This window comes from Pinus tabuliformis, chromosome 9 (genome assembly GCF_031772625.1).
Source record: "Pinus tabuliformis cultivar Carrire ecotype Pingquan chromosome 9, CPIR1, whole genome shotgun sequence".
Lineage (NCBI taxonomy): Eukaryota > Viridiplantae > Streptophyta > Pinopsida > Pinales > Pinaceae > Pinus > Pinus tabuliformis.
Window position 1 is genome coordinate 1,859,645,341 of NC_142307.1, and position 18,272 is coordinate 1,859,663,612.

General features: G+C 32.5%; 1 pseudogene; it reads right to left on the bottom strand.

The window, feature by feature from the left end:
* Window positions 1-18,272, bottom strand: part of LOC149156293 (protein RETARDED ROOT GROWTH, mitochondrial-like) — a 149,972-nt pseudogene that overhangs the window by 112,517 nt on the left and 19,183 nt on the right.

Sequence of the window (18,272 nt, forward strand, 5' to 3'; positions counted from 1 at the left end):
AGGGAGTCAACATGGGAAAGGTAAAAATTTGGCTCTCACATGTTTTAGAAAATTTATATCTCTTTGTCCATGAACATTAGGGGTGGAAAAATAACATATCTTCTAGTTTTTTCCAACTTAGCGATATCTTCAACCAAAAATTGGTGTTGACCTCATGGATATGATAGAAATTTGGAGTCTTGTAGGGTAGTATTGTAGACATCAAAATAAGCTTGGTGTGGTCAAAGAGTATAGTGAAGTAGTAATATCATAGGATTAATGATTATTTCAAATGAAATGTTTGTTTTAGTAAGGATAACTAATCTATGGAGATTTTCCATGATGTTAAATATAGGGAGTCAACATGGGAAAGGTGTTAGTTTGACTCCCATATGCTTCAAAAGCTAGTCTCTTTGTCCATAAACATTAAAGGTAGAAAAAAATCCTAGGCTCTAGAGCTAAGTTTGTTCCAAATTAGCTATATCTTGAACCACAAATTGTTGTTGACCTCATGGACATGACAGAAATTTTGTGGCTTATAGGGTAATCTCATCATGAAATAATGTTGTCACTTATTATCTAGTCATACATTTTAATCCTAAACTAAATTGGTCATTTAAGTTAGTTACTTTTAGTTTAGTCACTTATTAGTTAGTCATATATTTTATCCCTAGACTAAATTAGTTGTTTAAGTTAGTCATTTTAAGTTTCGTCACTTAAAATTGCTCAAATTTAGTAGTACGTTACTTGAAATAATTGTGATGACTAAAGTTTTTAGTCACCTAGTCATTAATTTCATCACTGTCTACTAATGAATCAAGTAACTTCAAATTGAACTGGAAAACACTAATATTATCCATGAGAAAGAGTAGAAATCCCATGCCATTGTATTAAGAGAGGGTTTTTCTCTAGCCATGGAAAAAATTGAGGAAGAACATCTAAAAGAGAAATATGAGGTAGAAGAGAAGCATAAGAAAGGAATTTATGTATAGCATAAGGAACATGGTCAACATATAGAAGACTTAAGCCACAAACTCGATAAGTCAAGACACTGAAGGAAGAATTTGAGATAAAAACTCAAACATTTTCTACAGGATTTGAAGCTCACATTGCCTCCATAGAGGAATAAATAAATTGAAAAAGAGACTGTAGAAATCAAAGTTTTCAAAGATTATTTTGTTGTTGTAAATTATCAACTTAAGGAGGTTCAGATAAAATTCTTAAAAGAGTTGAATTTTTTTTTTATAATTTTCATCACAACTTGATTTATTTTATAGATTAGGTTGATATACTAATGAAGGATGAAAATGAAGTTCTTGGTAAGTTTTCTAAAATTGTAATGTGCGAGAAAATAGAAAATTATGGTTCTTTGGGAAAATCTTCTAAGGAAAAAAGAAATTAATGTAGATTTACCTAGATCAAAGGAAATATAAGTGAATTACTATAAAGGAATATATCAAAGAATATTTTGTTTGGTTTGATTAGTTGTGGGACAATGCATTGGATATCATTAAATAATTCACTATGCCTCATTGAGGTGGAATTAGAGAAGCATTGCATTTAACCATTTGCATACAAATGATCCATTATAACATAGAGTCCATTAATGATAAAATTCAAGAAATTAATAACTTGAGCACTAATGATATTATGAATTTATTTCAATTAAATTCCTCACAAAATTTTGAAATTGATTTCCAAATTATCCTCTCAGTACAAGCAGGAGAAGAGGTGCAATGAGAAGTGTATTGGTCAATGAAAGATCATTCTTAGAAATATCGTCCTTATTTATTTGCTTCAGTTATATGAGAGATAAGTTCGATGGGACGAGTACATTAAAGATAAAGAGAAGGAAAGAACTCCCCTAAAATAGTAGAAGATTTAGTTTTATTGTCTCAATAGATGGAGGAAGACTAGCAGCTAACATAGCAAGGATATTATCTAATTTTAGATTAGCAAGATAATTTTTGTTCCTTTTGTTGGCATTGTAGTGTTGGAATTGATGTCAAAACTGTCTGAGTATTGTTTGTCATATGCTTGATGTCACCCTGATGATGGTAGTCCTCATAATTGTGATGAGTGTTCATTGGTTTGTTGTAGAGGTGTTTTGATGTAAAAGTGAAATTTCAGGATGAGGAGGTTGACCAATGAGGTATTCATGTTCCTGATTAGCTCTTCATGTTGATGACATGATGCAAAGGAATTTTGTGTGTTCTTGATGATGCATATCAATTAGAGAATGATCTACACATGATAGTGTTAGTTGGACAGGTGCTAGATATATTGATCCTTGTCACGAGGTTGGAAGACTAGGTCTTCATGTCCCTAACTTGTTGTAGAGATGTATAGATTTAGGATGACATTATTGTTGATGCATAGTAGTTATATGGAATGTTACTGATGTTTTGAAGGTTGTACATGTGTAAGACAAGTTGTGGAGATGTTTGGGCTGAAAGGAGTTAAATTTTGTTACGCTCTACAATAGTCACTAGGAGAGAGTGTCCTAAATGTAGTTGTAGATTTTCAACCATTGGGATGTAGTGTAAAGATTTCAAATGTAGCCAATAATTTCTAGTTCACTACCTCGGATCGTGGCCTAAACTAGAAATTCTTCGCATTCCTCATGCATCTCAAGTATTTTATTGGTTTTTCTGATTGTATTGTTCGAGACGTTTCATTAGAAGGTTGAAAAATGGTTCAATAACTTTTGAAAGATGGTTAAAGTGAAGAATATCTCCCATTAAGTGAAGTTAGTGGAAATATCAAGTCAAGGGGACAAATTTGGATCAATTAAAGTTCATGAATAGAGTTATTGAGTGCTCCAACAACTATAGCATTTATTGATTTAATCATCTCAAAAAAATTATAAATAGGAGGATGCTATGAGGTTATTAGGTTGGTTATTGTGTGTGTATGAGAGCATGCCATTGCGAGGGCATTCAGAGAGAAATGATATAGCTGAAGTTGCTCACACAAATTATCAAAGATGTATTAGATTGATGTATGTAGGTAGCATAGATTAGATTTGATCCAAAATATGAAGATGCTATAACACAGCCTAATTAGAGGGAGATTTAGTATGGAAAAGAGAAGCTACACTATTTTGTATTGATTCACCCTTCCCTCTCAATAGTGCTTTACATTTATAACAATTGGTATCAGAGTGGGGCGCTTGATTGTAGCTTCATCATTGAAGAGTAGATCTAGGGAGTGTTGGCAGAATTTTTACAAACTTTTGGAAATTGACCTAAAAGGAGTTTTAATTCTTCACGAAGGTAAATTTACAACATGGGAGGTGAGATTAAATATGTATTTGTTATCTCTTGTGGAAAATATTTTTCTATTAGTGGATTATGGAATAATGGATGAATTTAACGATATGGCTAAAGAGATTATTTTGCATGTGATTTCAAGATCTGATGATCTTTATGTTAGACATTGTGAGACTACAAAAGATATGTTGGACATGTTCCATATTTGCTGTTAATTTGGAAGATCAGTGACAAATTTCAATCATGGGACTAGATTCATCTTTTGGAGAGGATCAATTTTGACTTTTTAAGAACTTGATTTGGACAAGGGAAAGTGTACTTTTTAATTAAAGACCACATGCACACAAAAGGATAGGTTGACCCAGGAGAAATTGAGCACCTTCAGATGGATATAAATAAAAGTCCAGTGACCCTCATTTGGAAATCATCATGATCATTCTTCTTTCATTGGTTTGGCTCGGACAGGTTTGTGATGGTTCCTAGACATTCACTCGCATAGGTCTGAAATTGTACCATCTCAAGCTTGCACGTGAGATATAGGGTTTTGGTTCCCAGTCATACGGATGCTACATGGTATTTTTGGTCAAACCGCAAAAAGACAAGCTCATACATGCCATTGGAGGGATTCAACCCCACACACATACTCTCTCTACATGTGTTGGAATCTATGGTTTTAATTTTGTAGTTGATTGTAGATTTAGTTAGTTGACCACAGAGTTTGGTAGTTCATTGTAGGATTTTGAATCAAGGTTTTGATTATTAGAATTGTTGGGTCCATCCCTTGGATGTTGATTAGTTTATTTTACAGGATATTGTTTTGGTTGAAGGTATGGATCATTGTACTCTCTCTCTTTGCTGAACATTTTATGATAACGTAATAAGAAGAATAATTTGAAAGGGTTTTCCCCATCGTGAGGTTTTCCCTTGTCTTCGAACAATCCTGTTGCCTCTATGTGTGAATTATTTTCTTCTATTTTTCCTTCAAGTTCCACTGCATTGATGATGATATTGTTATTTCTATATCATTCCATATGTTATTGAATAATGTGGTAAAACTTAATAATGTTATGATGTTGTAGGGTGAATTTAATATTAAAATGAAGAAATGCAATTATCTAAACCAAGGAACAATAAAGCCCTAAGAAATATTAACATGGTTTCAGAGTTGGGATGAAGAAAAGTCATTGACTATCACCCCTATGAAGGCATCATTGATGGAACCAATAGAATATGTAGGAGACATAAAAGAAGGCTAGGGTTTGAAGGAAACCCTAAGATATTTTTATTATTATTGTTTCATAGATATTATGAGGTTAGGGTCTTGAGGAAACCTGATATTATGAATTTTTTTTTAGATATGCTCGGCGATGTTCTAACACTTGTGATAGGTTAAATGTAGCACTAGATGGGATAATCTCAATTAGTTCTGTTTGTTGATGAATGTGATTGAAATATAAGAAAGGAAACAATGTTATATGGACAATGGACAATGATTACTCTTGAATACTGGTTCAAGTTGGAGATGATTGCCTCTCATTGTAGAAAAGTACTTTTTCAGTTTATGTTACTTCTTTATGTCTTTACTTTTGTCTAAATTTATTGATTTGACCATTAACTATACTTCCTACATGTATATTTGAGTATTTGGATACTTCTGACCTCTTGATAAGATGTGATAAGTGGATAATTTTTAAGGATAATTCGAGGTGCAGGAAAAGATAACTAGTGACAGAAGAGAAGAGCTACAGTTTCCCATGACAAGTAAGTGATACAAAGTGAAAATGTATCTAAATATTATAAGGCATGTATAGTATATTTTATCAGCTACAATATTAGATGACAAGGTAAGCCCTAAGGCATTATGGGAATATCAACTTCATGAATGACTCATATATGAATTTTTTATCTATGGTAGATGTGATATATTGGTGCACTTGATGTTTGACAAGTATCTTGCATTTTAAACATGGATTTCTTGATTTGATGAGGCATGCTAGATACACTATTTTTTTATATGTTGTGACTTGATACTATTGTTAATGCTTGTGATAAGCATGATAACCTTGATGATAAAAGTGTAACAATAACATTGATATTGAGGACCTTCTTATTAGGTTTTGAAAAGTTAAGAAAATATGAATAGATATCTTGACTTACTTAAGTGATGTAGTGATTATGACCCTTGAAGTATTATTATACACTTGTCAGCTGCCCTACTTATATGACACTAACCCTTGATGATAGTTTGATGTCATATTCATATGTAATGATAAAGTAGTTGATGCTAACATGTTATTGCCATGATTAATATGTGTTTTATAACTTGATATAGTTTGGTTTCATGATCTAATATTTTTTCTAATGCATGACAATATTATTATAGATAAGTTGATTTTTTGAATGATGATGTCTGAAGTGGCTTCTCATTTAGAGAGAGAATATTTTCATGAGATTTTAACACCAATTATTGTTTGAAAATAAGACACTTGACTATTGGAGGAAGGATTCTAGACATTAATAAACATATGATGTTACGGAAAAAGGTTTTGGCAGGTTCTAATTTTGGTAGGCTCTAATTTTGGTAGGCTCTAATTTTAACAGAGAAGTGTTCTCCTAGTCTAAGCCCCAACCGCACAGAAGACAACTTAAGGGTTTAGTTGTAAGCCTCCCAACCAAATGGAAGAATTCCTATGGGTGTGGTTGTTCCTATAGGACACAAAAATGGAAGTGTTATGCATGATATTAGGAGCACACTAGAATATGAAATTCCTATAAATAGAAAGCCGACAATAGAAAGTCCTATGTGCAGGGAAGTTTGAATGTTTGACTTACTATAGAGAATGTGAATTTGTTGACTAAAATTGTGTTTGCAGGGAATTGGAATATGCATATCAATGTGCTATTTTGATTTTATTATTGAAGCTAGTATATAATAACATTTTATAATAGTTGCAAGTGTTTGACAAAATTTCACCTATCAATTTAATATACATGAGTAGTATTGGAATTTTGATATGATGCTTGATAATTCATAGATATGTTTTGACTTATGGGTTGATTGAATTGACAGTGATAAAAAAATAGGATTTTGATTTGATAAATGATGATTTACATTTATGAAAGTACTATTTGGATATAGTGACTTTGAATGACTAATATTAGTATTCAATAGTGATTCAATGTTTCCATCATTGGATTTGGCACATTGGTTGAAGTATAAACAATTGTGATTCAATATGCAATGGTCTAACAATGAATACATGAAAATTATATGACTTATACTTGATATATAATGACAAAAATTTTTCATATTATGATTATGTGGATGGCATGATGGAGTTTGATATTGCTTAATAACAATTTGCTAACATGACAATAGATAAATTCGTAACTTGGTATTTGAATGTGAGCTCTACCTTACACTTGGTTTAAATAGTTTGTTACAGTGATATTGATAGAAACTTTGGTGACTTTCATATTAGTTTTTATCTAGAATGTAAGGCTTGATTAGATGACTTAGTTGATTTGATTGCATAGTATTGATTTGTGTTAGGCTAATTATATTGGTTTGATCAGTGTAATTTTTGCAGATATAATTGTATGGTTTTTAGCAGGATTCCTAAGCATGGCATGTCTGTATTGAGAGTTACCTGGTGAAGCCAAGAAGGTGTGTCGATCCAAATATCTACTTCAAAGTGGTCGAAGGTATGTCTTTTATTTTTTGTTTTATATTTTGATGATCTATTCTTGATAGGTAACAAGACTTTGATGATCAAAGGAAGAAAGAGATGTCATTTGAAGTTTGAAATAAAGAACTTGAAGTGATGAAGTTTGGAAAGGCGAAATATATCATGAAGATATTAAAGAAATTTCGAGAAAGGTCATCCGGATTAATCACTTCATAAGGAAGGATTGGGTCGACGTTTCGAATCTTGTCCTGTGGATGAACCACATTAGTTGGTTCGAAACATCGACCCAATCCTTCCTTACAATGTGATTAATCCAGAAGAGCTTTCTCTAAATTGATGGATCACAAAAGTATTAAATCTAACATTAATGAAATTTTTTTAAGTGGGAATGCAAATCCTTAGACACCTCGATGGAATTAAATTTAAAAAATTTATGTAGAGATATTGTTGGACCTAACTTGGCAACCCCAAGCAGATTCAAGCATTGATGTTCCTTGTAGCATCCATATAGATAGATGTTTTTTAGAGAGCGACCTGAGTGAAGTCATGATTAAGTCGAGTCACACACATTGGGTTGCCAAAAAGAAAATTTTGAGATATTGACATGCGATGATCAATTTTTTGTCTGAGATATTCTTCCTATGATATATGCCTCCATGGATGTATTGACATTGTTATTGATGAGATGAGCACATCTGGGTAATTGTTTCGTATGAGATCTGCCATGATATTTAATTTTGTAGCTTTAAGCATGAATGAGGTTGAGTATGATGTTGCTAACTGTGAGGAAGATTGAAAAAATTATTTGAGAACTACTTTAAACATGTTTTGGATGTGACAATGATCCGTTGCAATAATAAAGAGTGGGATCTAATTTCGAAAGAGATCCCATACATATAGTTGAGATTGAGGTATCTTTATATATTGAGATAATGTTGTTGTATGAGACCAGGGAAAATTTTAAGAACCACCATAAATTTATATGTATAATAAATGGGCGAATCCCCATGATACATATGAAAAATTGAAGGTGATTTTATCACTAATATAATATGTATGTATGTGTATATATATATATATATATATATATATATATATATATATATAGATATATGTATATGTATATGTATATGTATATGTATATGTATATGTATATATATATGTATATATGTATATATATGGATATATATATATATATATGTATATATATATATATATATGTATATATATATATATATGTATATATATATATATATATATATATATATTGGCGAATCTCTCACCAGATTATATTATCTTCTAAAGTCATGGCGAATCTTTCATTGAATTATAAAATCTTGTAAGATCTTGGAAAATATTTCACTGAATAATAAAGCATTGTGAAGTATTGGTGAATGTTTTGTTAAAAGTATGAAACCATATATGATAATAATAAAACATATTCATTAAACTGTAATATATGAACATATATGTTTGGAAAAAAAAAAAAAAAATTACTTCCTACAAACAATGTTGCAAGTTTTAGTGGCCATGTTTGTCATGGTAGGAGAGATTAATGTTTTCTCTACCACTTTTGTCAAGCTACCACTTTTGCCAAGATATAAAATTTCTTTCTTATTCCATAGACTCCAACTGCAAGATAAAAAAAAAAACACATCAAGTTTGTTACCACGCCAACAAGTAGCAAGCCCCAACTATATAATAACTATATAATATAATGAAGTAGTAGGTATCCCAAAGGCGATGGAAAAAGCCTTCCAATCAATATATAAATATATAAATGTAGATTTATTATTATTTTAATTGGAAATCTTCAATTAAATAATAAAATTTAATTACGTCTCTCCCAATCTAAATTTATTATTAGCATAATTCACTACCTTCATACCATTTTTAACAGGGTTGCAACATGTGGATTAATTTCTTTTTGGTGCACAATCTCCACCTTTTAGAACAATATGGTGCAGTGACCCAACCCCTATAATTCATTACGACAAACTAAGAATAGCAGAGAAGATGAAAGGTTGTACAAACCAGCACATTTTTCAAACAACTAATCCAAGATCAGTACCTTCACTTTTTCATGAAGATATCATACTAAGAATGTTTGAAAAATGGTGGGAACTCTGGGTAGAAACAATCTCTTTTTTGCGAGGGTGATGCAGAAAGAGTTAAGATTTTATTGTTTTGAATTTTTTTTTGTTAAATCAGAAAAACCAATATTAATGGAGATATTGGTATTTTTTACTAAATTTTGTGAAGTGGCTAAATGTAGCTTTAACCATTCACCTTAAGGTTGTTTTTACAATATAATTTCCTAAGGCTATTCAATATCTTCATTATCATAAAAATCAATGTATATCCATCTTAACTCCACATCTACCACACTTAGAGGGATGAAATCTGTTTATCCCTCCCAGCACTTGGTAGACCTAGAATTAAGATGGATCTAAGTTGATAGAATTTCCCCTTTAAATAGTCTATGCTCACAAGAATACCATGGTATTACCATGGATCAATACCATGGGTTATCATAAACTTAGAGCTTAAAAATTACTATTAGTAATTTATAAAAATTAATAAAATTAAAATTGTTTTTTTTTTTTTTAACCAAGTTAAAATGTTTAAGTGACATTAAATTACAAGATCCATTTTTACTCTTGATCTACCAAGCCCCGAGAGGGATCAAATACTTTTTCACTCTATGTTAGTTTTCATGTCACGGTATTTGATCCAGAGTAAAGATGGATCTATGATAGTTTAATTCCCCCCTTTAAATAGGTTCCATGTGAATACCATGGGTCAATACCATGTGCCATCTTTATTTTTATTAATACTAATATTAGGGTTAATAATGTTTTTTTGCATGGTATTAATAATAATTTGGCCCATAGGCTTCACCTAAATATAACACATTTTTTGAGTGTTCATAAATATAAGGTGGCTTATGGAGTAAATATAAAAAATGTTTTATTTATTTACCATACCAATCATTTATTTATATTTTTATTAATTTACCATACCTATTTTATAAATATGGTATTTGGCCCAGAGGATTCAATTAAATAAAACCTATTTTTTGACCCTTCTTAAATAGAAAGACGGTTATGGACTAAATATAGAAAGAGGCTTTATTTATTTAACATACCTCCACTTTATTTATATTTTTATTTATTTACACACTTGCGTGTTCATAAATAGATAGTGACATATGGAGTAAATATAAAAAAACGTTTTATTTATTTACCATACCTCTCGTTTATTTATATTTTTATTAATTTACCATACCTCTTTTATAAATATGGTATGTGGCCCATAGGATTCACTTAAATGAAACCTTGTTTTTGAGCCTTCTTAAATAGAAAGAGGGTTATGGACTAAATATAAAAAGGGGCTTTATTTATTTACCATACCTCTAGCTTATTTGCATTTTTATTTATTTACCATACCTTTGGAGTAAGTATAAAAGGAGATTTTATTTATTTACCATACCTCCATTGTATTTATATTTTTATTTATAACTATCATAAATACATTTTCTTGGAAATGAGGGCGAATGGAAGATTGTAACTTCTAATTTCAAGGGCTAAATTTACTTTTTTTACCCTCTCCATTAAAATAATGTGGGCTAACCTCAATACCTAATTTTTTATAAGATAAATTTGAGGCGATTTGTAACAATGTACTATGATAAAAATATTCGCCCAATAAAAATATAAAACCCCTTAATTTCGACCAAGGGCGAAAATTCACCCCTAAAATTTTCCATGTACGAGACAAACTTAGGCCTGTGGTTTCTCCATCCACGAGAGGGAGGATGAATAAGGTATAATTTTACAATTATATCAAATATATATTTGTGTCTTGGATGAAAAGGAGATTGCTTCTACTTAGACATTATGATTGAACTCTTCAGTGTTTTATTTAAGCTAGTACCATATATGAGCACATTGATTTGTTTAGAATATACAAAGAGCAGGATTGATCAAGGAAATTGAGCCAACTCTTCCCCCCTGTCTAAGCTCCTAAGGTTTGGAATTTAGATAGAGGGCTCTTGGGGTTGAAGGATCTCTAGGAAATAGGCCGTTAAGCCCATGTTTTATGCATACAGTGGAATATTTTGCTCCCATATCTTGGCCTATGGAGAGTATACCTTGACATCATACCTAAAAGTCAGGCTTGTTTGGATTATCACTCCTCGTTTGGCCAATGGGTTGAGAGAGAGCTTGGAGGTGTGTAATCCTTACCTTTAGTAAGTTGTGTATCTTACCTAAGTTGATTATGATGCAATTGTTCTACCACACGACTTCTCAGGGTCATTGTTGGGAAGATCAACAAAAAATAGGATGTTTGTGATCCTTACCTAATATAGCAGGTGGTGTCTCACCCATTGATTGCACAAAGGGATGACTATGATCCTTGCTTGGCAATTTGTATACCACTTATTCCTTAATGAGATGACTTGGGTGAGAGTGTCCCATAAAACCTTCCCCACTGTAATAGACATGAGGTGAGAGTATCCCATAGGTCCTTCCTCACTATCATTGGATTTCAGGCTGATATGTGCTCCCCAATGTGGTTCCATGTTGAGCAAGCCTCCCTAATGATAAGCTGCCTAACGTTTCCTAGGTAATAGCATTGGGCTCCCTGCCAGTAGTGATTATGTGTGGTACTAGTGACTCCACGATGAATAAAGGGTGGTAAATTTAGCTCCCCTCAGATGTAAAATTATTCTTATTTTAGATGTGAGAATGTTCAACATAGAGGAGATAATCAAGAGATAAGCAGAGATGAGTAGAGGTGAGCAATGATGACATTTGATGAAAAGACACTTGAGATACGATATGATTTGGTGAAAGGATTCTTGTGATTATTACGTGATGCCGTAGGAATTTCTCCCTAGATGAGATGGAGTGTTAATTTGGAAGCTTAGTGACAGATTTCAATTATGGGACTAGATTCCTCTTTTGGAGAGGACTAATTTTGACTTTTGAAGAACTTGATGGACAAGGAAAAGTGTAATTTTGAATTGAAGTCGACATGTGCACCAAAGGATAGGCCAATCCAAAAGAGAAATTGAACACCCTCAGATAGTTATAAATAAAAGTCAAGTGACCCTCATTTTGACATCATCATGATCATTCTTCTTTCTTTGATTTGGTTCACATATGTCTTACATGGTTTTTGGAAGTTCGCTCGTAGAGGTCTGAAATTACAGGGTCCAAAGTGCACACGTTAGATATAGGGTTTTGGTTTCCAGCCGTAGGGATGATACAAGGTATTTTTGTCACAACCACGAGCATGTAGGCTCATGCATGTGGTTGGATGGATTCAACCACACACACATACTCTCTCTGCACGCGGTTGTAATTTAGGGTTTGAATGTTGCAGTTGCTAACATATTACTTCAATTGAACACAAAGTTTTATAGTTAACCATAGGATTATGAATCATGGTTTTGATTATTAGCATTTTTGGGTCCATTTTTTGGATGTTTATTAGTTGATTTTTATGGTTAATTTTGTGGTTGAAAATATGGATCATTGTACTCTCTTTCTCTGTTTAACATTTTATGACAATCTAATAAGAATAAGAATTTGAAAGTGTTTTCCCCGTAGCAGTTTTTTCCCTGGTCTTCGACCAATCCTAGCATCTCTATGTGTGAATTATTATCTTCTAATGTTCCTTCAAGTTCTATTGCGTTGATGATGATATTGTTCTTTCTATAGAATTGCATATCTTGTTGAATAATGTGGTATAAATGACTATTTTTATGATGTTGTTGGGTGAATTTAATATGTAAATGAAGAAATGAAAATATCTAAAGCAAAAAACAACATAGACCTAAGAAAAATTAACAGTTTGTATTGTGGAGTAAACTTGGAGATCTCAGAGAAGGGTGAAGGAACCTATCACTTATGTGTTGATAAGGAGAAAAATACAAAGGATTCTACACTTATAACAGTGGCAAATCAAGTCTCCTCACAAGAAGAACATGAAAGCACCACTCACTCACAAGATGAAGATAAAAGCACCAATGATAATAATGATGGATCAAACATTGAACTAAAGGGACAAAAATAATATATCGGAGTGGGAAATGAAGCATTAGCAAGGTTGGAAGAGTAATCCAAGATAAAATCTCTAGAAGAGAAAATTAAAAGGCTCATAGCTGAGAATAAAGATCAATGAATATTATCAAAAACTTTTGATGAAAAGGAGTGTACGTATAAAGAATAAATTTCATAATTGAAAACTTATCTAGAAGAAGGAAAGAAAATTAAAGAAGGAATGAGCAAGTACTATGAAGCGAAGTCATTTCATTGTGAAAAATTGGAAGGAAGTGGTTTCATTGAAATATGATCTAGAGAAGAAAACCACTCAGGTATGTCAAGAAAATTTCACTCAAACATATCCCTTACAAAAAGGAGAAACCAATTTAGAAGCTAGCAAGACAGAAATCAAGAACAAGGGATGTAACCGACGAGGAATGAAGAATAAAAGGAATGTTAAATCATCTAAATAAAAGGAGTAGCCAAAGGAGAACAAACCTCATACATGCATGCTAAGAAGATCAACTTCATCACAAAGTTCATCAATGGTTAGGTGCAATAGTCCTTTTTATGGTTATTGTTTCTTATGTAATTATTTTGGCCATAGGGCTATTGACCATATGGAATATTCAAGGAATAGAAATCCAATTCGCAAAAGATATCAGTCTACTCCTCATTTCCTTGGTCACATAAGGTGTTGTGTGTGTGACAATCTTGGATATAATGCCAATGATTGCAAGTTTCCCATGTATTACAAGAAATCTAGTCAAAGAGAGAATAAAATGCAAGGCCAACCACATAAGAAGAAGGAAGTTGATGTACATGACAATTACAAACCTTTCAAATTTTGGAGGAGAAAGGAGAAACAAGAGACTTCTACCAAAACGTTAGGCCTACATGGTCTCAAGGGAAGCATATGGTCACATCCTGAGTTGCATGAAGACCATTGGAGGTGCATCCATATTAGAAAGATTGCATAAAGACAAATATGCATATTATAAAAAACATGCATGTGTTCAGGGGGAGTTCACGAGGTTTGAAGTGTTATTTTTATTTCTAATCTATTCTTGTTTCTACATGATATTAGTTGGATCATCCATATTCGTTACTGATGACTTTTTAAGCAATTGTTTTTGAGTTTCCATTCATATTTTTGAAGATACACAAATCACGTGTTACTCCTATGCATATGGTCGAGGTTTGATGGAGGATCACACATTCACAGGGAGAATTTTTGCTTCCTAATGGACTTGAAAATTGTTGGCATTGTGCTAATGGTGGAGGAACATCTTATGTTCTTACTTGACACGAGTGTATTATAGGAAAATTGTTGAGTTAGGGTTTGTTGTTGCTCCCACATATTGCTAGAAGGATGAGATAGTATGCTTGCATAAAAAGTTATATGGTGCTAGTACTCATATTTGTTGAACACATTTATGTCATGTATTTCCATGCATGTGAAGTTTCCATGGAAATTATATGATGGTTTGTTGAAGTTAGCTTATCTAGAGTATATATATTATTGTTCATCTTCTATTTCTAGATGTATGATATATGCTGATGTTGAGATATTGTGCATTCATATGGTTGAGTAATAATAAGTTCATGCACTTGTGAGTTGGATTGGAGGAATATTGTTGTTGCTGCATGGAGAGAACTTTCTGATACATGGGATTTATGGGTATATGTATATTATCTATGCAATATGCATATACCCATCTTATATCTATATTATCAATTTTTGGTTCTAATCATTCTTTTGCTTGAGATGTATGTATCAGTCTACGAGGAGATGATGATTTTATGTGCTGCTGATGGTGCTATATTCACAAATCTTATATTTTTTTCGATGTTGCATAGATTAGTTCTCTATTATTGCCTCTAGGATGCATTGTTTATTTGTCCATGTATTGATGATGTTGGAGTGATTTCTTGTATTGGTTCATATGTTTCTAGTGATGTCGTTACTACATACTTATTTGTTGCTCGAAGCTAGAATTGGTGCTACAATGCTATGCTTCTATATTTTATGATCCTCATGGATGATTTGTGATGATGAGAATGTACATGATGCTATTATTAGGTCATTCTATTCATATTTCTCCTGTCAGATGATTATGCTGTAGATGCCTATGTGGAGCATGGTGGTTGTTGGTGGTTATCATGGTGTTGCTACAAAGATTTCATTGTTGGTATTAATGAAAGTTACCCGCATGTTGATGGAAATATCCTTGTTTATGGTTGAGGTGTTGATATTACCCATGAACTACTATATGCTATGTATAGTACTTCTATTATTACTGCTACATATAGAGCTTATGTCATTTCTCATGGAGATTTTGCATTTGATGCACATATCACATATTGTATATTCATTGTTGTTATTATATGGAGCGTATATTTTTTCTCATTAATACCATGCACTTATGTTATGTCATTGTATTGGGCGTGCATAGACGAGAGCGGAATTGTGTGCAGATGTAAGAGCCATGTATCATTATTGTTTTATCTTACTAATTTATTTCTCATGGAGAAACCCATGGTGTCTAGAATGTATTATAAATTTTGTCAAATCAACTATGTATGGGATAATGGGTGTCCAAGTTAGGTCTTTCTATACCATTGATGTCTCTCTATTACATTGGGTGAATGATGTAAGATTGGGTCCTTAGAGTCATTGGTTGGTGATAGGTATGTTTCTAGTGGACTCATATATCATTCTTATGTACTTATCACAACCATGTATTTACTCCTTGAAGCCTTGTATTTGTACAACACTTCATTGTATATCATTTCTCAAATTCATTTGGAGTCCTAATTCATGAGGAGTAGTGTCTTGCACTTGGGAAGGAGGTTTATTGCAGAGAAGTAGATAAGTTGCTACAATAACAAAGAGAGTGTGTTTGTAGCTCCATTACATTCTGAGGGGGAGCATGTTAAGTATGAGAGCATGTTAAGCATGACAAGTTTCGTGGTATTCACTAGATACACGTTTTCATATGAGTTCCTTTTTTTACATGCTTCTCTTGCACAAGTGACATCCTTCGTTTGTACCATTCATGTAATAGCATGGTGTTCAATATGATATGGGGGGTTGTTCTCTCATATGTCACATTATTGTCATTGTCATTTAGTGTTGGAATTTCCATTTTACATTGATGTCAAAGGGGGAGAGAATTTGGATTGTATTGAGATCAGCTTCATAGTTGTAGAGAGTGTGTGGATATTAGCCTCAGAGGTTGAAGATCAAGTTGAGGTTGACATCAATGCCAAAGGGTGATATTATTGGAATTATAGTGTTGGAAATAATATCAACATGATCTTATTACTGTCTCTCATATGCTTGATGTCAACGTGATGATGGTAGTACTTATGATTGTGATGAGCGTTCATTCGTTTGTTGCATAGGTATTCTGATGCAGAAGTGTTGTTTCATGTTGAAGAGGTTGACTAATGAGGTATTGATGTTCCAGATTAGGCCTTAATGTTCAGGACATGAATAAAAGGTTTTCTATGTATTCTTGATGATGCATAACATTTGGAAAAGGATTTACAGGTTTTGTAGTTAGTTGGATAGGTGCTAGAGATGTTGATCCATGTTGAGGAGTTTGGCAGACTAGGTCTTCATGTCCCCGACTTGTTGTAGAGATATCTATCTTTATGATGATGTTATTATATATTTTTTGTAGTTACATGAAATGTTACTGATGTTTTGAAGGTTTTACAGGTGCTCGAGAAGTTTTGGAGTAGTTTGGAGAAAGTCTGGGCTAAAGGAGTTGAATTTCCTTATGCTCTGTCATAGTCACCGGAAGAGAGTCTCCATAGTGCCACTGTAGCTTTTCAGCCGCTAGATTGCAGTGTAAATATATTAGTTGCAGCCAATAATTTCTAGTTCAGTCCCTACATCTGTGGCCTAAACTAGAAATTATTTGCATTCCTCGATCATCTCATGTATTTTATTGGTTTTTCCGATTGTATTGTTTGGGACTTTTCATTAGCAAGTTACACACATGTTAAATAATTTCTACAAGATGCTTAAAGGGGAGAATCTCTCTCATTAAGTGAAGTTAGTGGAAAGATTAGGTCAAGGGGATGAATCGATATCAATTCAAGTGTATGAACATAGTTGTTGAATTGTCCATCACTAGTAGCATTTACTAATTTAATCATCTCAGAAAATTTATAAATAGGAGGATGATATGAGGTTATTAGGTTGGTTCTTTTGTGTGCATCATAGCATGCCATCAAGAGAGAATTTAGAGAGAAATGATATAGTTTAATCTACTCACATAGAATATGAGAGATATATCAAAGTGTTGTATGCGAGAACCAGAGATCATATTTGATGAAAAATATAAAGAGGCTATTACAAAGGATTATTAGAGGAAGATTCAGTATGGTAGAGAGAAACATGATAGTGTAGCTTCTTTTTTGCATGACGCCAACATTTGTGATTGTAGGGGCATAATTTCATTTGAGTTTATATATGTAGTTGATAAGTTTGTGATCACATTAGTTGTTGCAGTGAGATTTTTTTGGAGTGCATGACTCAATGATTGATGTATTGATTGAGGTTGTGATTTAGATTGTGGTATTATTTTGCAAGTTTTGATTTTGTGCTTTGAAGAGATTATATTTGTGATTTTCATGTTGATTATTTCAATGGTTCAAGTCTGAAATATTTTGAAACAAGATCCACATAGAGGGGAGGAGTTGGTGAACTCTAAAACAATCCGTATATGGAGTAGTTTTCTCCATAGCCCAATAATATTTGGGAGAGGCTTGTTGGTTGTGGATGCTTCCCGCGAGTGGTTGTCCACAAAGTCGTGAGTTGACAAATAGACTTACTTACTAGTAGTAGCCAACTGGGATTTCTATGTAATGAATTTGCATGACAGATAATAAGAGATTTTGAGAAGTGCAACAACAACAAGGGTTATTTTTTAACCAAAGGGGGTTGTCTACTAGAAATATTTGTGTTTTATGTGTCGAACGTTTTATGGTTTGGTACTTATATTTTATGCTCTAATCTCTCCCTATGTGTGTTAGTTTTTGAATGTTTAAAGGATTAATTAATTGGTGATAAAATTATAATGAGCTTTATTATTTATTAACTCCCCACTCTCAGTAGTGTTCTACATTTCTAACACCTAAATTTCATTTGTAAGAAAATATTTGTACAAGATACAATGATTTTATATATTTAAAAAGAAAAAAATTGTCTCGTTGTACTATTATTATTTATACAACCCTCTTCATTGGAGAAAGGGTTGGAAATC